The sequence below is a fragment of the Sus scrofa genome, chromosome 18 (genome assembly GCF_000003025.6).
Source record: "Sus scrofa isolate TJ Tabasco breed Duroc chromosome 18, Sscrofa11.1, whole genome shotgun sequence".
Taxonomy (NCBI): Eukaryota; Metazoa; Chordata; class Mammalia; order Artiodactyla; family Suidae; genus Sus; species Sus scrofa.
In genome coordinates, this window is record NC_010460.4 from 5,119,811 (window position 1) to 5,143,166 (window position 23,356).

Here is a 23,356-nt window from a genome sequence, read left to right on the forward strand (position 1 = left end):
CAGGCTAGAGCTTGAATCGGACCTACAGCTGCTGGCCTACACCCCAGCCACAGCCACTGTGGGATCTGAGTGGCGTCTGCAACCTACACCATAGCTCATGGCAACACCAGATCCTTAACCCACGGAGTGAGGCCAGGGATCAAACTCGCATCATCATGGATTCTAGTTGGATTCATTTCTGCTGCACCACACAGGGAACTCCGTGGAACTCCGTCTTTAAGTTTTTAAAGGTTGGGAGAGATGAGGAAGCTGCAGAAAAGCAGCTGAAGCTAGCAGAGGTTTGTTCGTGCAGTTTGAGGAAAGAAGCTGTCTCCATAATAGAAAAGTGCACAGGGAAGCGGCACGTGCTGATGTAGAGGCTGCAGAGTCGTGCGGAAGAGCCAGCTAGATCATTACGATGAAGGCAGCCACAGTGAACAACAGACTTTCAGTAGAGACAGATCAGCCCTCTGTGGGAAAAAGATGCCATCAGGACTTGCCCAGCTGCAGAGACGCCAGTGCCTGACTTCAGTCCTTCAAAGGACAGGCTGAGTCTTTTGTTACAAGCGCATGTAATGCTGACTCTAAGTTGAAGCCCATGCTCATTTACAATTCCCAAAATGCTAGGATTCACCATACTAGATGCCATTAAGAACATGGGCGCCAGCTCCGGGAGAGCCCAAGGGTGCCAGTGTGGCTAGTGCTGTGAGTCCTCTCAGCAGTTCAGTCTGCTGTGGCAGATGCAGCTCGGACCCGGGCCGTGGCAGGAGGGAAGATGCCACAGCCTTGAGTCCTGGAAGATCAGGGTCCTGCAGTGCTGGCGTCAGGGAAGTCGAAAACGGCCGTTCAGCTATGCTAGGTCTATAATGGGAAGTGTCACAGTCTGGTATTTTTTTGTTATGGTCGCCTTACAACCGCCTGGATAGTTTTGCTTTTTGTTTAATCTAAACTTCAGTGAAGTGTCTCAACCAGTTAAGAACGTGCCCATCAAGGAGCCTGGGCCCCATGGAACAGTCCCCTCAAAATTTTATCCCCATTTCACTTGAGTCCAGGTCATGTATCAGGATCACAAATCAAAGCAAATCAAATTGATGATGCGGTAGATAATCACGTTGAAGATCTGGAAAAAGGCAGCGTGAAATTCTCTCCTGAACTGGGTATGATTTTTAATGAATGTGATCCGGAGTTGAGAGGCTTCAGAAACACGCCTTCAGTGTGCTTATTGGTACGCACTTGGCTTCTGCAGAGATGTGTCAGTGCCGGGAACGCAGCGTGCGAAGGCAGGTCTTACCTGCCACATCTGCCAGTCGCTAGTGTTGTATTTCTACCCCAAAGCCTCGTCGGCCTTGCTCTGGACGGTACACAGCATCCTAGACCACACGCCAGCCCAGCTTTGTTACGAAATTATCCTTGGGGGCAACAACGGTGCCTTCGATGATTTGAAAGGAGAACTAGACAGGTACATCCAAAAATGCCTTCCTGGAAAACCTGAAGTGATGAGAAATAGCAAGTACGAGGGATTGACTCAAGGAAGAATGCTTAGAAGAGCCCATGCAGCAGAAGTCCTGGTGCTCCTGGACAGCCACTGTGAGGCGGACCTGCTGTGGCTGCAGCCCCTGCTGGCCGCCCTCTGGCGGGACCGGGCACACGGTGGTGTGCCCAGTGATGCGACATCAGGCACCTACAGCGCCTCCCCTGTGGTGTGGGGGGGCTTCACCTGGGGGCTGCACTTCAGGCGGGACCTTGTTCCCCTTTCTGCGCTCGGAGGGCTGGAGGGAGCCATGGCACCTATAGCACCGCAGTGGCTGGAGGGTTGTCTGCCATGATCGGAAGGAAACTACGTGAGGGAACTTGGACAGTGTGACAGTGACATGGGCATCTGGGGAGGAGAAGACTAAGAAACATCATTTCAGATTTGGATGCGTGAAGGTAGACTCTTCAGCATCCCGTGCTCTGGAGTCAGACACGCTTCCCAGAGAAGGCCACCATCCTGTTCTCCTGAAGGCCAGGACACTGTGACACACAAGTCCTTGAGGCTGGCACAGGTGTGGTGAGATGAACATAAGGAGCAGTATTTTCCCCGCAGACCTCATTTGAAGTCTTGATTTGGATTATGATTCATTTAAATAGTATTTGGATAATATTTATCCAGAGGTGCAGGTATCTGGGCCCAGCGCCTAACCCCAGCAGCCCGTTTTTATCAATAGGGCCCAAACACCCCATAGCCCTTCAGTGTGCAAAGCTCTGTCACCTCTAGACCAACAAGTGTCAGGCAACTGAGGGCCGCCCACGTTAGAAAGGAGGCCTAGTAGTGCTTACTGTGCGTGACTACGGTGACCCAAGTCAAATCTGGATTTATAATGAAGAATGTGAATTGGTTTGAAATAATCTCCTTTGCCTGGATATGTCAGACCCTCCGCGACTCATGAAGTGCCATGGGTCAGGCGGCCAGGGATCGAACCTCCCAGCAGTGGACCTTTGAGCAGAAGGGGCACCTGCACCAGGTGTCTGTTGGGCAGTGCCTGAGCGTGGTGGATCCACTGAGCCCCAGGGGCTCTGTTGCCATGGCGATCTGTGATGGCTCCTCCCCACAGCAGTGGCGTTTGGAAGATTAAGGTGGATGCCGTGGCTGGAATGGGGGTTGTCACGCTCGTCCCCACCATGGAGACGCCCGGGAAGATGGGCAGAGGTGAGCGAGCAGACACGGCAGAGACTGGAGCCCCGAGTGACCGTCCGGAGGTGAAGACGTTGTTTGACCGAGATGTTGGGGTCATTTCTGAACTGCTGTTGAGGAATTTCTTGCTTACGGTAGGAAACCAGAATACCATTTTCACTCCTTCTGAGGAGTCAGGTTTGTACGGAAGGATAAAGCCCAGGAAATTGACGTGTCTCTTCATATTATTTCTGCTTCTTTTAAATCCCCTGTAAGAATGGAGTGGCATTTATGTGATCAGGAACTTGTCATGATTTCCTTTCTTAGAAGACTTCATCGGTGATGGTTAATTTTTTTTTTTTTTTTCCTTTTTAGGACTGTACCCAAGGCATAGGGAAATTCCCAGGCTAGGGGTCGAATCAGAGCTGCAGCTGCCAGCCTGACACAGCCATGGCACTTCCATATCCAACCTGCATCTGCAGCCTACACCACAGCTCATGGCAACGCTGGATCCTTAACTCACTGACCTGGGCCAGTGATCGAACCTGTGTGCTCATGGATACTACTAGTAAGATTTGTTTCTACTGAGCCATGACAGGAACTCCTCTCCTCAGATTTATTGAAATACAGTTGATTTACAGTGTTATGTTTGTTTCAGGTGTATAGTAAAGTGATTCAATTGTATATTTTTTCTTTCTTTTTTTTTAACATTATCTTCCATTATAGATTATTATAATATATTAAGTATACCTCCCTGTGCTATATAGTAGGTCCTTGTTAGTTACCTATTTTATATATAGTATTTTGTATATTTTAATCCCAATTTCCTACTCACCCCCCACCCCCTTTCATAACCATAAGTTTGTTTTCTTTGTCTATTTCTTTGTCTGTTTTTATTTCTGTTTTGTAAATAGGGTCATTTGGATCCTTTTTTTTAGATTCCACATGTAAGTGGTACCATACAATACTTGTCCTTGTCTGGTTTCCTTCACTTACTATGATAATCTTTAGGTTCATATTATTTACCTCTTGGAGTTCCCATAGTGGCGCAGCAGAAACGAATCTGATGAGGAACCGTGAGGTTGCGGATTTGATCCCTGGCCTCACTCAGCGGGTCAAGGACCGGACGTTGCCATGAGCTGTGGTGTAGGTCGCAGACGCGGCTCCAATCTGGCGTGGCTGTCGGCCGGCAGGTGCAGCTCCAATTAGACCCCTAGCCTGGGAACCTCCATATGCCGAGGGGGCAGCCCTAAAAAGACCAAAAAAATAAAAATTTAAAAAGACGGATTATATGCCTCTTTAGATGATTTAAACCACTCTCTCACTGATTTAGGACAAGTAGATTATTACACCTTTGTGTAATTTTCTTCATATTTCTTGTCCTTGTGGCTCAAGTGAACCCTGGAATCTGTGAATTTGTAGTTCTCATTATAGTTGGTAAGTTTTGGGCAGTTATTTCTTAAGATAATTCCTCTGTTACCCTTCTCTTTGCTCTCTTGGGAACTCCACTTGCCTTAGTATTAGGCCATTTGAAGTTGTCCCCTGCTCATGAATGCTTTCCCCCTTCCTTCTATATTGTTTTTCTCTTTGTACTTTATTTTAGGTAACTTCTATTTTTATGTCTTCAAATTCAGTAATCGCTTTTTGAAAAATCGAAGAATCACTGCTTCATAACATTAGATAAGTTTCACGTGTTCAGCATCATACTTCTGCATACACTGCTGTGCGTTCACAGCCAAAGTTTAGTTTCCATTTGTCACCATACACTTGACCTTGACCCATTTTGCCCTCCCCCAGCTCCTGTCTCCACTCTGATACCCATTAGTCTGCTCTCTGTATCATTGTGCTTTGATTTGGTTTGGTTTGTTAATTTATTTTTATTTATTTATTTTCAGATTCTACATGTGAGTGAAGACATACTATATTTGTCTTTCTCCTCTTGATTTATTTCATTTAGTATAATTCCTCAAGTTCCATCCATATTGTCACAAATGTCAAGATTTCATCTTAAAAAAAACCCATATGTCTGTGTATATGCATATGCATGAATATATATATTTATGTTCATATCTGTATATAGATACAGAATACTGAATATATTCTTTGGTTGATATAATCCGCATCTTCTTTATCCATTCATGCACTGTGGGCACCACGGTTGTTTCCATATCATTCTATTGTAAATAATGCTGCAATAAACATACAGGTGCATATATATATATGTATTTTGCTGCATCTGCGGCTTGTGGAAATTTCTGGGTCAGGGATCAAACCTGAGCCTAAGCCATGGCATTGAGAATGCTGGATCCATAACCCACCACACCACGAGAGAACTCCTGCATGTATCTTTTTGAATTAACTGGTTTTTTTTTTTTTAGGCTTTCACTCGAGGTGTGTGGGGGTTCCCAGGCTAGGGGTCACGTCGGAGATGTAGTCGCCAGCCTACACCACAGCCACAGCAATGCCAGATCCAAGCCGCGTCTGTGACCTATACCACAGCTCACAGCAATGCCGGATCCTAAAACCACTGATCGAGGCCAGGGATCAAACCCACAACCTCATGGTTCCTAGTCGGATTCATTTCCACTGCACCACAATGGGACTTCAGAATTAGCATTTTTGTATTGACAGGTGGAATATCTGGATCATATGTTAGTTCTATTTCCAGTTTTTTTGCGGAGCCTCCATACTGTTTTCCAAAGTGGCTGCACCATTTGCCTTCTTGCCCACAGTTTGCAGGGGTCTCTTTTTGCCATGTCCTGGCCAACACCTGTTATTTCTTGCCCTTTGGATAATAGGCTAACAGATGTGAAGTGCTCTCTCATTACGGTTTTGATTTGCATTCCTCTAGTAGTGATGTCGAATATGCTTTCATGTGCCTTTTGACCATATCTGGGTCTTCTCTGGAAGTGTTTAAACATTCAGCTCCTCGGCCCATTCTTTAATCACATTGTTTGGGGGGTTTTCGGTTGTTGCTACTGAGTTGTTCACTAATCTTTTGCAGTTTCTAATCTGTTGTTAATCATATCCAATGTAATTTCATTTGTTTTTATTTTACGAAGTTTGGCTTTGCCTTTTTATGTCTGTCATGCCTCTACTTAGCTTGTTGAACACATTCAGTACACTTGTAAGAGCTGTTTGAATGTTCTTAACTGGTTGTTTTTAACATCTTTGGTTTGTCTGGGTTACTTCCGAACGTTCATCTCTGTTTGGATTGTGTTTTCCTGCTCCCTTGTGTGCCTGGTCGTCCTGACTTGGATGTCAGGAGTGGTGAATTTTACCTTGGTGGTGGTGGATTTTTCGCAGTAGGGAATGAGAAGGTAAGAGTGATGAGGAGTTCCCTGGCTCTGTGAGGCCGAGTTGGCAAGTTCTTACTGTCCACGGCCTGTCGGTCCTTTCCTCGGTCCAGGTGCTCTCTCAATCAGAAGGCAGTTATGACACGTGGATACAGAATAAAAAAGAACCTTTTCTTTATTATTTTAATAAAAGAAAATCCTTCTCATATGCTTTCCTCTACCGTAGCAGGTTTCTCCTAACATCTCATTAACTAGAATTACTTCCCTTGATATGGTTTAAACCAATAGGCAATCTAAGAGTTGAGACAGCCACCACCTGCTTAGACTGTGATTCTCCTCTGGGGCCAGGGATGGTACCTGCCCCTCTAAATCTCACTGCTGCTTAGAGGAGGGTGGCTTTCTGAACAAAATTGAGGCCCTTGGGAAGGAAGAAGGTGGAATTGATGTTCTGTAAGTTAATTAACAGTGTCTATTATTGAAACATATTTTCACTGAGAAGCCTGAAAATATTTTAATAGTAGGAAATATTTAAGACGGTGTTTGGAGAATGCATTAAGTTTCAGTCGATTCACCTAGAAGATCTAGACAAAAGGTCACCTGTCTGTTCTTTGCAGACTTTTTGCTTTTTAGGGCTGTGGCACATGAAAGTTCCAGGTTAGGGGTTGAATCGGAGCTGCAGCTGCTGGCCTCTGCTACAGAAACATCCACGCCAGATCCCAGTCGTGTCTGCAGGCTACACCACAACTCACAGCAAGACCAGATCCTTAACCCACTGAGGAAGGCTAGGGATTGAACCCGCAACCTCATGGTTCCTGGTTGGATTCGTTAACCGCTGCGCCACGACGGGTACTCCCAGTCTTCTTACAGTCCTGATTCGCACTCCTCTCTGATGGTTAGCGATGTGGAGCATCGCCTGTTGGCCCTCCGTAGGTTTTCTCTGAAAAAAACACTTACTCGGGTCTTCTGCCCATTTAAAAAAATTGGGGTGTTTGATTTTAATGTTTCGTGGAAGTTGTTTATAAATTTTGGATTTTAACCCCTTATTTCATATTATTTGCAAATATTTTCTCCCCTTCAGTAGGTTTGTTTTGTTTTGTTTTGTTTATGGTTTCCTTAGCTGTATAAAAGCTTTTAAGTTTAATTAGGTACCATTTGTTTATCTTTGCTTTGTTTCTTTTGCCTTAGGAGACAGATCCAAAAATAAAAAAATTTCTGTGCCTTATGTCAGAGAGTTTTCTGCCTGTCTTCTTTCCAGAAGTTTTATTGTTTAAGGTCTTACATGTAGGTCTTTAATTCCTTTTTTTTTTTTTTTTTTGGTCTTTTGTCTTTTTGTCTTTTGTTGTTGTTGTTGTTGTTGTTGCTATTTCTTGGGCCGATCCCGCGGCATATGGAGGTTCCCAGGCTAGGGGTCGAATCGGAGCTGTAGCCACCGGCCTACACCAGAGCCACAGCAACGCGGGATCCGAGCTGCGTCTGCAACCTACACCACAGCTCACGGCAACGCCGGATCGTTAACCCACTGAGCAAGGGCAGGGACCGAACCCGCAACCTCATGGTTCCTCGTCGGATTCGTTAACCACTGCGCCACGACGGGAACTCCTTTAATTCCTTTTGAGTTTACTTCTGTATGTGGTGTGAGGAGATGTTCTAATGTCAAATTCTTTTTTTTTTTAATTCTTCAATTTGTTATGTAATGTATCTTTTTTTTTTTTTTTTTTTTTTTTGTCTTTTTTGTCTTTTTTGTCTTTTTGCCATTTCTTGGGCCACTCCCACAGCATATGGAGGTTCCCAGGCTAGGGGTCAAATCGGAGCTGTAGCTGCCAGCCTACACCACAGCCACAGCAACGCTGGATCCAAGCCTCATCTGCAACCTCCACCACAGCTCACGGCAACGCCAGATCCTTAACCCACTGAGCAAAGCCAGGGATCGAACCCAAAACCTCATGGTTCCTAGTCGGATGCATTAACCACTGAGCCACAACGGGAACGCCCGTAATGTATCATTGAACTCAGTTTTGTTAATATTTTGTTGAGGATTTTTGCATTTATGTTCTTCAGTGGTACTGGTCTGTGATTTTGTTTTTGTGTGTGTGATATTGAAACTGACAACCCTTAAGACTTGAACTTAGCCAGAACCCAGACTGGGACTTGAACCCACAGTTTTTATTTGTTTAATTTTTTTTTTTTTTTTTTTGTCTTTTAGGGCTGCACCAGTGGCATATGGAGGTTCACAGGCTAGGGGTCTAATTGGAGCTGTAGCCTCTGGCCTATGTGAGAACCACAGCAACGTGGAATCTGAGCCACATCTACAACCTACCCCACAGTTCACAGTATCGCTGGATCTGTAACCCACTGAGCGAGGCCAGGGATTGAACCCGCATCCTTATGGATGGTAGTTGGGTTCGTTAACTACTGAGCCACTACGAGAACTCCCTAATGTCATTCTTTTACACGTCTAGCTTTCCCAGAACCACTTTCTTTTTTACGTTTTTGATTAAAACATAGTTGGTTTAGAGTGTTGTGCCAGTTTCTGCTGTATAGCCAACACCTACTTGTTGAAGCATGTGTCTTTTCTCCATAGTATATTCATTTTTCCTTTGTCATCAGTTAATGGATCATAATTTTGTGGACTCTCTATTCTGTTTCATTGATGTATGTGTCTGTTTTTGTGCCACTGTCATACTGTTTTGATTATCGGAGATTTGTAGTGTAGTCTGGCGTCATGGAGTGTGATAGACAAAGGATCGTCTTGAACCAAATTTGGGGGTATGTGGATTCTGAAAGAATGTCACATGTAAGAATGGTGAATAACGTGGGTAGGGAACAATGGGGAAAGGAAATGGAAAATATCCTTAACTTTGCATGCTAAGCCAAGGAATTTCATTAAGGAAATTTCTTTCTTTCTTCTTCATTTTTTGTTTGTTTGTTTGTTTGTTTGTTTCGTTTTTTAGGGCTGCACCCGTGGCATATGGATGTTCCCAGGCTAGGGGTCTAATCAGAGCTGTAGTCGCTGGCCTACACCACAGCCACAGCAACTCCAGATGCGAGCTACCTCTGCAACCTACACCACAGTTCATTGCAACGCTAGGTCCTTAACCACTGATGGAGGCCAGGGATGGAACCCACAACCTCATGGTTCCCAGCTGATTCTTTTCCACTGCGCCATGACGGGAACTCCACATTAAGGAAGTTTCTTAATAAGAGGAGTAGCATTAACAGGTCAACCCTGCCAGCCTTTTGTAGTTAAATTGAAACAGGTTTACTGGAAGATAAAAATGTTTAGGATTACCACTGTAATTAAAGGTCAGTAGATGTAATTTTCTGAATTTCGGCATTATGTGTGAAATATGAAAAAATGTTGCAAGGATGGAATGAGTTGTGTTTTGTTCTTTATGAATTAGCTGGAGGACTTGAAAATGTCTCTGCAGTTTCAAGCCTGATTATACGGAGGAAAACAGGAGTTTGTTTTGGCTGTAATGAGCCTTGAACGCCATGAAATATCTTTGGGACAAAATGTCAGGGCTGGAACGTAGCAGTAACAGTGAATCCAGCTGCCAACAGAGAACTTTAAATAGGAGGAAAGAAGGGCGTTCCCATTGTGGTGCAGTGGAAACGAATTCAACTCGGAACCACGAGGTTTTGGGTTCAATCCCTGGCCTCACTCAGTGGGTTAAGGATCTTAACTGGCGTAGCCTTGAGCTGTGGTGTAGGTCACAGATTCGGCTCAGATCTGGCATTGCTGTGGCTGTGATATAGGTCGACAGCTCCAGCCCCTATTTGATCCCTAGCCTGGGAACCTCCATGCCATGGATACAGTCTTAAAAAGCAAAGAAAAAAAAAAAGAAACTTCCGTAATGAGATTCCTTGGCTTGGCGTTGACCGTTTTGTCGGTGTTCAGGAAGAGGTCCAGTAGAGGGATGGATGGGACTTGGAATATGTTATAGGGTGTGTGCTAGGAGTTCTTGAGTCTCGGTTAGTAGATTTAAGGAAGTATGGCCGGTGATTTCACATGTGTTTTTGTACGACTTTCTAAAAATATTTCCTAAATAAACACAGTTACTGTATTGAATAGGAGAGAATCAGGGATCTTAACTTTTCCTCCATCTGATGTCAGCTGATGTCGAGTAATAGCCTCACCACATAGTGTTACCTGTCTTTACTTAGTTTCTTTATTTTGCTCGGTAAGAAATTACTTGCTGTCTTCTCTCTAAATCGCAAGGCTGTGAGGAAGATGTCAGGATCAGTTATGGGTTATTTCCTCACAATACTGAGTGCCAGATCTGGCTATAGCAGGATTATCCAAGATTTGACCACAGAATGCTTTAGGTAAACGTTAAAAAAAGGGTTTTTTTTATTCCTCAATGAATTTATGACATTTATAGTTGTACAATGATCATCATAATCTAATTTGATAGATTTTCATCCCACACCCCCAAACTGATAAACCTAAAAATTGATGAGTTTCTTTTCTTCTTCGCCGCCAACTTTATTCTTCACATTTATTTAGGATTTCAGTTGGGTGGAAGCTAAGAGGAAAGTGGAAACTTCTGTTTTGGAAAATTAATACAGTAGACACATAGTTAAAGTTGGAAGGCTCGTGTAGTGAAAATGTTTGGCCTTCATCTTTTTCTTAGTAAAAGTCATATTTTCCTTTTACTCTTTCTTTTTAGTTTTAAGTTTGATATAAGGAAATGAACTTAGCTCGTGATGCGGTAAGCGGTCGTATTCTTTAATGTTAGAAAGAATCTCGCTGAGAGTGCCCGGTACAGTGAATTAAAGCTCTGGCATTGTCATTGCTGTGGTGAGTTCTATCCCCGGCCCAGGAACTTCTACATGCTGTGGGTGTGGCCAAAAATAAAAATGAAGAAAGAATTCCTTTGATGTCAAATGTGGGGGCAGGTGGAAGGGATTATCATAAACTTCCATGTGCATGAAACATTGCTTGAAGGCTGTACAGAAAACCAGTAAAGTCCTTTGCCTCTAGAGCATTTATTCTGTACGGATTTATACAAAGTGACTTTTCATTGTCTACCCTTTGGAAAGCTTTGTATTTTGACTAATGATGATGTTTTGCTTTTCTATCTTTTTGCTTTTAGGGCTACACCTGTGGCATATGGCAGTTCTTAGGCTAGAGGTCAAGTCAGAGCTGCAGCCGCCAGTCTACACCCCAGCCACAGCCACAGCGGACCTTTACCCACTCACTGAGTGAGGCCAGGGGTCGAATCTTTGTCCTCAGGGACACTGTGTCAGGTTCTTAACCCACTGAGCCACAACAGTTTTTTTATTTCTTTGTATTGTGTGATAAATGAGTCTAATTTCATTTTCTCACATAAGGAGAGCCAGTTGTTACTACACCACGAAACCTCTTTCCTTCCCCTCCCTCATTTGAAAGATAACCTCCGTCATCCAGCAAATGTTCAGTCCGTGTAGATGAGGAGTCTTAGCATCTGGGAGGGCATGTGTACTCTCATCTTCAGCTGCAGCTCAGAAACTTGATCAGCCCTTCTACTGGGAATACCTAGAAAAGCTGCATAAAATCTGTTTTGGAAGACTCTAAGGGCATGGGAGACCTGTTAGGTGAGGACAAGGTAGAGTGAGAGCCTAGGGGGAGGGGTTTTATCCAGAGGTCAGCTTGATGTAAACTTTCTTTTCTCCTCTGAGGCGTTTATCCAGTTCATAAAAGGCCAGTTGAGAGTCTGGCAAATGGACCAGAGTTTCTGGCAGTCTGTAGCCCTAGAAAGGAAAAGTAGGCTTTAGGGGCATTAATCTAATCAGCTTTTATTCGGGACCCCTGCAGGTACATTAGAGGTTAGTGTGTTATGCCCTGCTGGTCACATCCAGCCACCACTGTGCTCATACGGTCCGGAGTCCAAGGTAGTTTTTTCCTTTTAAAGGAGTGAAAACTCTTAAAAGCACATATTTCATGACACATGAAAATCATATAGAAATCTGATTTTAGTGTCATAAATCGTCACACTTGTCAATTTGTGTATTAGCTGGAGCTTTTGTTGCACTAGTGGCCGTTGAATTGTGGCTGCAGAGGCCATATCTGCCCTGCATTGCTGTGGACATGCTCCAAATCACAGCGACACAGTTATGCTTTGTCAGGTTTTGATTGCCACATGTGTTGCTTTGGCATCCTTTTTCTTTTCTTACTGGTCCATACCTTTCATGTTAAACAGGAAGAAAAGAGAAGAGTGGACTTTATACGTAGTGCTTTTGAGGCATGGTGGAGTGGATTCTGTTGACAACTAATTAGATAGCAAAGCATTATATTTGTCATGTGGGGGTCCCTAGAGCTGTGCCGAAAGAATACAGTACAGGCGCACGCATCATTCACAGGAAAGTGATGATCAGAAAAAATACTAGTTAGGGGGTTCCCATTGTGGCTCGGTGCTAAGAACCCTACTGTAGTATCCATGAGGACGTGGGTTTGATCCCTGGCCTCGATCAGTGGATTAAGTGTCTAGTGTTTCCATCAGCTGTGGTGTGGGTCACAGGCTCAGAACTCACGTGGCTGTGGCTGTAGTGTAGGCCGGCAGCTGCAGCTCCTATTCAACCCCTAGGCTGGGAACCTCCACATGCCTCAGGTGCAGTCCTAAAAAGGAGGGGACAAAAACAGAAAAAGAAGGAAAAAAATAGATGTTAAAGTGGTTTATCTAATCATGGATGAAATCTTTTACAAAAGTGAGAAATGAAAATGAGGTTACAACTAGAGTAAGTTTCCAAATGGCTCATTTGTTAGCCAAGTAAGGAAAACCATTTATCCGCAATAAGTTAATATAAGTCATGTTTGATTACAGCAGTCTAAGAAATGCGTGCACGGAAAATGAAGACTATTAGCTTTTCAGTAAGAATGGTGGTTTTTAAAGGTTGAGGGCATTCTGAGTAATATCAACTGTCATTTTAAAACAGGGAAATGATTTCTCATGGTTTTCATAGGCTCCTGATGAGTCAGTAGATGTTACTGTACCACTCAGTTGTTGTTTATTCTAGGAATCAGTGCTCAGTTTGAAGTGACTGCAGAATTAGTCTTTATGAGTAGTCTGCAAGAAACCACTACAGAGAAAATATTTTCCAATAAGTTGAGGAAAAACTATTTCAGTATAATGCAAAGTGGGATTTACTAAGATGTGGACAGTTAATATTGGTGACAATAAGCATGGAGCAGCAAAAGGCTTTAGTTTGACAAATTTACAGAACTTGTTAAAACATCATGGTGTTTAAAAACCTGTGCTTATTTATTGTATAAAAATACAGGCACCTGACAGCAGGCATTTTACAGAAAATGTTTAAATCTGTTGTGGGTTATTAAAGTAATAGTGTCACTAGTGAGTTTCATTTGCTCCTGTGGATGTCACCATCTCAATTCTAGGATTTTTTTTTCTTTTTGATCTTTTTGTCTTTACTAGGACCGCACATGCAGCATATGGAGGTTCCCAGGTTAGGGGTCTAATCGGAGCTGTAGCCGCTGGCCTACGCCACAGCCACAGCCACACCAGATCCAAGCTGCGTCTGCAACCTACACCGCAGTTCACGGCAACACTGGATCTTTAACCCACTGAGCGAGGCCAGGGATTGAACCCACAACCTCACAGTTCCTAGTTGGATTTGTTTCTGCTGCGCCACGATGGGAACTCCCAATTCTAGGAATTTTTGGTAGAAATAAAAGCTGAATATATTGAATTGCCCTACTAAGCAACAGTTTGATTACTGAACAGCAGTAAAGTTTTATTGCACCTCTTAAAACTTGGGGGCCTTGGTTAAGTTTTTTTCTAAGTGTAAATCAAAGTGTAAATCAAATACTTAATGGATTTGGAAGTCAACTTTTGGTTCAGACTTAATAATATTTCCTAATGGAATCCAGCCTACAATTACAAGCAGAGAACTGTTTTTGCGTTAACCTTACACGATGGTAAAGTCATTTCTACAACAAATGATAACAGCTAGTGTTAACTTGAATCACAAGTAATGTCTAGCTGCTTTATATACTTTTCATGCCATCAGAATTTGAAATAGTAGGATCTCCCTTCCCACATAAATTTGGTACCGAAACACTTCCCAGGCTCAAACTACAATTCCAGTAGCAGTGTTTGGCCCCTCGAGGCAGTACAAAGGACATTTCCATATTTCAGCATCCATTTAACTGTGTAATTGAGAGGCTAAAACCTATGCTCTAATTGAAATATAATTACATGCTAAAACAAAGATCAAGACTCTAGTAAAATTTTATAAATGCCTTTTAAATATGAATGTGCTCAGATAAAATTATATGCTTGTGGACTGATAGCAGTATGTGGCGGTATTTCTGTGTGAAAAACTTTTTTCAAAAGTGAATATATAAAATTTCATTGTATACCAGAATAAACAGATGAACGTTTACAGTCCATTTTTATGATAGAGAAGTGTCGTCTTGAACTCCAGTTACTGAAATGTCATCTTCAATTCAGATCCAGTCTTCTCATTAGTAGGTTTGTGTCACACCCCGTTATATTAAATAATTACCATATTTTGAATAGTAACAATAGTTATTTAAAGTTTTGTGGAAATTTGTTTTTTGTTTCTTAGTAGATAAATACTTATGCAATATCTTTAATTTTGCCTCTAATCCCACAAAGTCTAAAATATTTACTGTCTAGTCCTTTTCAGAAAACTTTGCTGATCTCTGGGCCATACTCTCAAACTTAGGGAAAACTGGACCAAAAAAAATATGTCTCTACAAAGTCTTGAAACCCAGGTTTGTTTGTTTGTTTGTTTTGGTTTTTAGGGCTGCGCCTGTGGCTTATGGAGGGTCCCAGGCTAGGGGTCAAATCGGAACAGCTGCTGGCTTACGTCATAGCCACAGCAACCCAGAATCCCAATGCCAGATCCTTAACCCACTGATCGAGGCCAGGGATCGAACCCACAACCTCATCGTTCCTAGTGGGATTCATTTCTGCTGCACCACAACGGGAACTCCGAAACCCAGCTTTAAAAAGCAGCTCTCATACATATTGAATTAAAATCTACTCTAACTTATGTGCCTGTCTGAGAAAAAATTAAATCCTCTCTAGTGGAAAATAATATATCTAGTGCCTCAAAATACCTCCATATTAAAAAAAAAGTTTCAGCGGTAAATCTCAAATTACTCAGTATGCTAGAAGATAGGACCACATCACTGAAAATCAAGAGAAAGAACAAATAATAAGAAAATGTCTTTGAGTTCCTTTTGCATTTCTGCATGCAATTATAAAAAGACATAGAAAGCACTGACTGTAAAGGAAAATATTGAATTCAGCTACATTAGGAAAACAACTTTTGTGAACAAGACACTAAAATAAAAACACAAGCCCTAGTGAAGAAGAAGATAATAGCAACAAGTATGGCCAACAAAAGATACCACTTCTAGAATGTATAAAATAACTACAACTCAATAAGGAAAACAAAGACAACCCTATAGACAAATGGGCAGAGGACTTAGGCAATTTACAAAACAAACAAACAAAAAATTACACATAATCCAAATGTCTAGTAAGCTTTTGAGAGGGTACACAGTCCCTTTTAGTAATTACGCAATATAAATTGAACCTGCAATGAGATAGCATCATGTACCTATTAGATCAGCCAAAGCTAAGTCTAAATGTAGTAAGGGTTAGTCTGCATAGGATCAGTCTTCATCTACTTGTGAGAGAGAGTGAAAATTCGAACAGTCATTTGGGAGAACAGGTTGCAATTATCTGGTAAAAAATTGAAGAGACACTTCTATGAATGACCCAGCAGTTTCATTCCCTGTTTATATACCTTTGTGACGTAATGTTCTCAAGTTTTTGGTGTCAGGGCACGTTTACATTCTTATTTTGAAACATTAATGTCTAGCTTAATAGAAGATAGCTGAATTCTCACACTGCTTCTGCATTCAGCATGTTAACATAATACTGATTTGGTTGAAGTATGTGAAGAAAATCCAACCTCAAAAAGATGCGTACCAGGGAAGTTCCCTTGTGGTGCAGCAGGTTAAGGATCCGGTATTGTCACTGCAGCAGTCTGGGTTGCTGTGATACGGGTTCAGTCCTTGGCCTGGGAACTTTAACAGGCTATAGGCATGGCCTGCGCGCCCCCCCTCTCCCCCCCGATATATACTAGGAAAAGGCAAAGTTATTTTGCTAGTCATTTCAGAGAATTGTGAATATTCCTATTTGATATGACACTAAAAGTTGACAAGTAGTTTCTTAAAGGTTTGGTCAAATGTGGAATCTGGAACCTTATCAGTGAACATTTCTTTTACTCTTTAATATTATAATCCATTATCTTACAATTTCAATGGATCTTTTACCTACCTATGATTTTATTATAATATTAATTGGTCTTCTGGAAAATACTGGTTCATTGAGTAATCCAGATATTTTAAATACTGACAACAGTTTAGTAAATAACAAAATTTACATTTGTTATTATAACCCTGATCTCATCAGGAAAGTTTAAGCCTTGGGAAACAGTCAGGCTCACTGAGGTGGATGTAAATTTTCTAAATTTTGTCATTGGCCATAAATGTTCTCAGTTGCTTTCCTTGCAGTGATAGGCTCACTTTTTTTTTTTTTTTAAATCTTTGAAGAAATATCTGTCAGATAATCAAGCCTGTATAGTTGTCAGTTTTTCTTCCATGTACAAGTAATATTACATGAAAAAGCAGTTATTTCTGTTTATAATCAAAAGGTCACAGAAATGCCATTCCTGAAGAAAACGTTCATACTTTGGTGTAGCAGAATTATTTGATGGCTTTATTTACCATTTTGTCACACAGATATTTAAACACAGGGCTTACTCTGTGTGTACCTTTGTTTGTTTCTGGATGTTGGCTTCTTTAGCAGCTCTTCTTCTGTATGAATCAGAAGGCAAACCTAGGGAATTGATGCTCTCTCCTTCTTTAGTACCTGGGCTCTAGTGTGCCTGCCGTTTTCTCTCTGCGTTTTAATGTTGTTTTGTGTGTGGCTTATGTGTCTTGTCAAGGTTTTTAGCTGTACTTAGTGTAAGATACAGGGAGAAGTGAATTTCCTCCATTTACTCTGGAAGTGGAAGACATCTGCATTCAGTTTTAAAGGTCTTGTGTGTGTTTCTGCACACACAGTTCTGGGCGGGCACGCTTTTCCTCTTTTCCACCTGAGAAGATATTCTTGCTTTGTATCCGGTCTTCATTGTTTGTGATGAGAAGTCTGGAGTCAGTAGCATCGTTTTTCCTGAGCATGTAGGGTTTTGATGGTCTCTGGGCGCTTGAAAGATGTTCTCTTTATCTTTGGTTTTGAGCCATCTGATAATGATGTGCCTAGGTGTGATTTTCTTTGTATTCTTCCTGCTTGGGGTTTGTCAAGCTTCTTAAAACTGTAAATTGATTTTTTTTTCCAGCAAATTTGTGAAAGTTTGACCTTTATTTCTTATTCTTTTTATGGGTCCCCTTTTCTCCTCTTCTTCTGCAACTCCAATTACATGCATTTGATATTGTCATAGGTTATTGAGACTCTGTTCTTCACTAATTTTATTTTTGTTCTTCAGAATGGATGAACCATTTATTTCCAAGGTTGCTGGTCATATCCAATCTTTTTTATTTTTTGCTTTTTAGGGCCAAACCCATGGCATACGAAAGTTTCCAGGCTTGGGTGTCGAATTAGAGTTGCTGCTGCTAGCCTTACACCACAGCAGCACGGGTTCTGAGCCATGTTTGAGACCCACACCACAGCTCATGGCAACACTGGATCCTTAACCCACTGCGTGAGGTCAGGGATTGAACCCTCATCCTCGTGAATACTAGTCGGATTCATTTCTGCTGCGCCACAATGGGAACTCCCCATATCCAAACTCTTGTTAATAAGCACATCCACTGACATTTTTAGTTAAGTTGCTATAATTCCTTTGTGTAGAATATCTGTTGGGTTTTGTTTTGTTTTGTTTTTAGCCATGCCTGTGGCATGTGGAAGTGGCCGGGGGTCGAACCCCTGTCACAGCTGTAACTGGAGCCCCAGCAGTGAGAATGCCAGATGCTTTACCTTCTGAGCCACGAGGTAGCTTCTCCATTGGGTTTTACTTTGTAATTTTCATGGCTCTTCCATTGCGCTGCTTTTGGTTATGAACAGCTTTCCCTATTTGTTGCCACTTTAAAGTCTCTGTTAACCCTGTCATTTTCTATTGAATATTTTTTCCTTGTTGTGGGTCCCCCTTTGCCTGTTTTTTTTTTTTTTTTCCTCTTTCCTTCCCCATGTCTAGGGATCGTTAGTGTATATTGAACATTTTAGATGACAGGTTATAGATACTGGAGTCCATTATTTTGTCAGTATCAGGTGTTTTGCCTTTTTTTTGTTCCTGGGAGACTTGGTACCGCTGGACTTCGATGCTTCCCTGCAGTCGGTGACCTGGGACATCTCCCCGCCGTTCCTAGCAGGCACCTCAGCTGGTGTCTTCCCTGAGCAGAGTTCCTCTGTGAGTGTTTGTTTCAGGGGTATAGCGAGGATTTGAGAGTTCATTCTGTGTGGGGGCTCCCTTCGCCATGCCTTCTGCCCTCCAAGGTTGCCCTAGGTTCCATCCTTTCCGTCATTGTTGAGCTTGACCCGTCTTCTCCGGCTGGTAAGACTGATGCTCCTTGTTTGAGGTCTAGTACCAGTCTCCCCTTCCAGGCACATTGGGGAATGGCCTTAGCGGAATCCTTTTAAACACAGACCTTAGCCAGTGATGATCTTTTAAGAGTGAAGTGTCTTTCTCTTCCAGCCTTGGTTATTCATTCACAAGTGACTTTAAGAAGTTAAGTTTTATATTTTATTGAGGTTTTACAAATTTTATTTCCAAGAGAGTTATTCTTATACTAGCCAGTCTACTATTATCTAATAAGTACATCCGTTTCTTAAATGTGTGAGTCATTCTTCTATTAAGATGTATTTTAATACAATATAATTCATCCTAAGGGTACAATTGAACATATTTTAAGAATAATGTACAGTCATGTATATAACTTTCATCCTAGTCAAGATAAAGACTGTTTTGTCACCCAAAAAAGTTCTCTCCTAACTCTTTCAGGTCAGTCCCTTCCTACCACTCTAGCTGCTAGTGGTCACAGATCTGTTCCTCTCCGTGTAGACTAATACGGAAATGGATTGGTACAGAAATCTCTTCTGTCTGCCTTTCGTACTTGGGTAATGGTTTTGAAATTCACTCATTCACCAGCTGAGAGGGCTTTGGTTGTTACCTATAAAGCTGCTTGAACATTAACTGCTCTTCTACCTTGTTGCCAGCACTGGATATCGTGTTTCTAAATTTCAGCCATTCTGGCTGGTGTTCAGTGTTCTTTCATGGTGGGCTTGATTTTGCATTTCTGGATGAGTCATAAAATTTAGCACATCTTCATGAAGTGTCTGTTCAAATCTTTTACCCCATACTCCTCCTTTTCCCAGTTGATTTGTTTGTCTTCTCCTTGCTTTCAGGTTGGAAGAGTTCTTTGTAGTCACCATAGAAGTCATTGATTAGAAGTATATTTTGCAAATATGTTTGCTAATCTGCAACTTATCTTTTTTTGTAGTGTTTTTTGAAAAAGCAGAATGTTTAGGTTTTTTTTTTTTTTTTTTTTTTTTTTTTGGTCTTTTTGCTATTTCTTGGGCCGCTGCTGCGGCATATGGAGGTTCCCAGGCTAGGAGTCAAATCGGAGCCGTAGCCGCCAGCCTACGCCAGAGCCACAGCAACGCTGGATCCGAGCCGCACCTGCAACCTACACCACAGCTCACGGCAACGCTGGATCGTCAACCCACTGAGCAAGGGCAGGGACCGAACCCACAACCTCATGGTTCCTAGTCAGATTCGTTAAACACTGCGCCACGACGGGAACTCCAGAATGTTTAGTTTTGATGAAGTTTTGTTATTTGTCAGTTTGTAAATTTTTTCTTTCTTGGATTATGCTCATTATGCCTTACATTAAAAATCTTTGCATATTCAAAGGCTACCTTTAAACATTTATCCATTTTATAATTAAATTGCATGTTTATAATGAGAGTATGAGGTAAGATTCAAGATTCTTGGGGGTTTTTTTGTTTTTGTTTTTTGTTTTTTTGCTTTTTAGGGCTGCATCCGTGGCATATGGAGGTTCCCAGGCTAGGGGTCCCAATCGGAGCTATAGCCGCTGGCCTACGCCAGATCCGAGCTGCAAGTTCGACCTACACCACAGCCCACAGCAACACTGGATCCTCAACCCACTGAGTGAGGCCCAGAATCGAACCCTCAACCCCATGGTTCCTAGTCGGATTCGTTAACCACTGAGCCATGACGAGAACTCTTGCCATCATCTTTTGAGTCTAGTAGGATAGAAGATATTTAGGTTATTTGCTGTGATTAGGTAAATACTATTTTGATACATATTCAGCTGCTACAAGCGTCTTCGCTTACAGTATTAATATTTTCACTGATCGTACTTCTGTGAGAATCATTTTTGCCAGTAGCTCTTGTCATGGAGTGTAGTAGAAGCCTGCTTTTGTCCCTTCTGTTTGCGAGACTAGTGGGAAACACACTTTGGTCTTCAAAGTCCGATACCAGCGTTTTGTTCATCCAGAATCTGGTTCACCTGAATTGACTCCAAGTACCGATGTGTTTACTGCCTTTTCGTGTATAACTTCTATTTGGATTACCTCTTTCTGTCCGTGTACTGCTTGTGGGAATAGAAGTTCTTGTCCTGTTGCTGGAATCTTTTAAGAAGATGGGCGTTCTTCTTTTAGTTTTATGTGTAAGCTGAGTCTGCCAGTTGACATCAAGAGGTTGGACCATAGGTCATACAAATACATCTGTTCTTATGTTCAAGGACACGATTTTTTTTTTTTTTTTGTCTTTTGTCTTTTTTGTTGTTGTTTTGTTGTTGTTGTTGTTGTTGTTGCTATTTCTTGGGCCCCTCCCGCGGCATGTGGAGGTTCCCAGGCTAGGGGTCGAATCGGAGCTGTAGCCGCCGGTCTACACCAGAGCCACAGCAACACGGGATCCGAGCTGCGTGTGAGACCTACACCACAGCTCATGGCAACGCCGGATCCTTAACCCACTGAGCATGGGCAGGGATCGAACCCGCAACCTCATGGTTCCTAGTTGGATTCTTTAACCACTGAACCACAACGGGAACTCCACAAAGTCTACTTTTATGTCAAGGAAATTCATGAGATATGTGAGCTTTAATGACTATTGGAAATTTCGCTGTAATGTTAGACTCATTTTAATGTGAGCTTTATTTTTGCCCTATTCACTGCTTTGTGGTTTGGACCCTATTTTTATGATCATTATTGCTATACCTGCTTTTTTTTGTGCTAGTGTTTGTCTGTTCTTTCCCCCCAGCTCATTATTTTTGAATATCTTGTGTTACTGCATCTTATGCACGCACATACAGACACACACACGCATGCATGCACATGCACATGTGTTATGTGTTCCTATACATAAATAAAAGGTTTTTGTGCGTTTTTATTAAAGTGTGTGTGCACACATGCGTGTATAGGATATATTTTGCACATTTTGCAAGTTGCTGTTTTTAAATAGGGAATTTATCCTCTTTGCATTTATTATCCATGGACTTGAATGTTAACATAACAGGTATTAAAATTTTAGTTTCAAATAATTTTTTGTAGACCTTGGAAGATACTACTCTGTTGTGTTTTTGCATTTAATATTGCTAATGAAAAGTAATGCCTGATTCTCCTTTCAGGTAAATGACCTGTTTTCTTTTTTAGGGGCTGCTGGAATTTTTCCTTTCTCCTTGTAATCTTAAAATTTTGCTAATGTTTCTAGGTGAGGCATTTTAAACAGAAGCTGGTGTTTTCTGTTCTAGGACATAAGGTGCCTAAGAGTGAGCGCTTTTGCGGTAATACAGAGATCAGCAGGACCAAAAAAAGACTCCCGTCTTTCAGCTTCCTCATGTTACATGGAAATTATGCTTAATAAATGTGGCCTCTTATTATAACATTTTAATAAATTTTCCTTTAGAGTAATTTATTATAATCCTTCTCTTTTCTCTCCTTTTGGTACTCTTTATGAGCAGATGTTGGACCTTTCTGATCAGTTTGCCGTGTCATTTTGCTTTCTTTCTTACTTTCTGTCTTCTTTTTTACTGCCTTCTTAGAGATTCTTAGCTGACTAGTAAGAAGAAACAGTTATTAGTAAAGTTTAAAAACAGTTTGCTGTGTGGAAAAATAGTAGTATTTAATATTTCTTAGAGCACTTAGCCCATTGCTATAATTGATAAAGAATAAATACATGATAATTAATTGAATGAGCTTTGGGATATCCTCAAACTTGTTCTTGCTGTTTTATAACTCATCTTTAACTTCAGTCTCTTAAATTTGGTTGATTTTAATTTGTATTGTTTTTTTTAAGAGAGCCTTCCTTGTTTCAGTCTAGTGAAATTAAAGTTTTGGAAGTTCATCAGACTTTCTTATCGGTGGCAATATGAACTTTCATTGAGAGTGTCTCCTTGAATTTATGTTCTTCGACTAGTGTCAAAAAGTATTTATAACACTTAAAAAAAAAAATCTTCTTCTCCTGTCTTTTTTTTTTTTTTTTTAATGATCAAAAAGATAGAAAAATATTATTTGGGAGTTATATTTTTTTATCTTTTTTTCCCTCAGCATATGGAAGTTCCGAGACCAGGGGTTGAATCAGAGCAGCAGCTGCCAGCCTGCACCACAGCAATAGCAACACCAAATCCAATCTGCATCTTTGACCTACGCCACTGCTTATGGCAACACCTGATCCTCATCCGACTGAGTGAGGCCGGGAATTGAACCTGCATCCTCACTGATAGTTGTTGGGCTTGTTACCACTAAGCTGCAATGGAACTCCCTATTTAAGAGTTTCAAATATTAATTCAAATAGATTGTTTATTTGATAAACCATTTTAAGAGCTGTTTATTTTACCTTCCTCTCTTAAAATTAGCTTTGTAATTGTTACTTAGTTTATAATTTGTTTGATATCTGACATGCGGTATATGAGGGCCCTGATGTTAGGTTTCCTTTGGAAATTTATTCTTTGACATTTTCTACAATTTTACAAATGCTTTTCATTTGGTTCAAAAAGATCTATTCCAGCTTATATAGATAGTAAGTATATGTTTTCTTTCAATGCCAAATGTCTTTCATTAGCTATGTAATTATAACAGATGGGTTTGAAGCATTCACTTAAATGCAGTTAATGTTTTATCTCCCTTGCTTTATTCCCTGATATCTTTATATGATATTGTAAATTAGTATGTTGGATACATTCCAGGACTTCTCATAGTGGTTTAGCTAATGTCACGTAATATTTTCCATTGCAAATGTGATTAAGAGAACATGTTGATGATTCTAAAATGATATAGACATTGGGAAAAGGATCAATTTAAATTATTTTGTTTCCTTATTATACACTTTTAAGTAAAAGTCATTATATTTTATTTGCCAAAATTATTTT

General features: G+C 41.3%; 1 protein-coding gene and 1 pseudogene across 19 annotated transcripts in view; both read left to right on the forward strand.

The window, feature by feature from the left end:
- KMT2C (lysine methyltransferase 2C) overlaps positions 1–23,356 on the forward strand; it is a 286,456-nt gene that overhangs the window by 126,598 nt on the left and 136,502 nt on the right. The window lies entirely within an intron of this gene.
- Positions 89–2,795, forward strand: LOC110257607 (annotated as a pseudogene).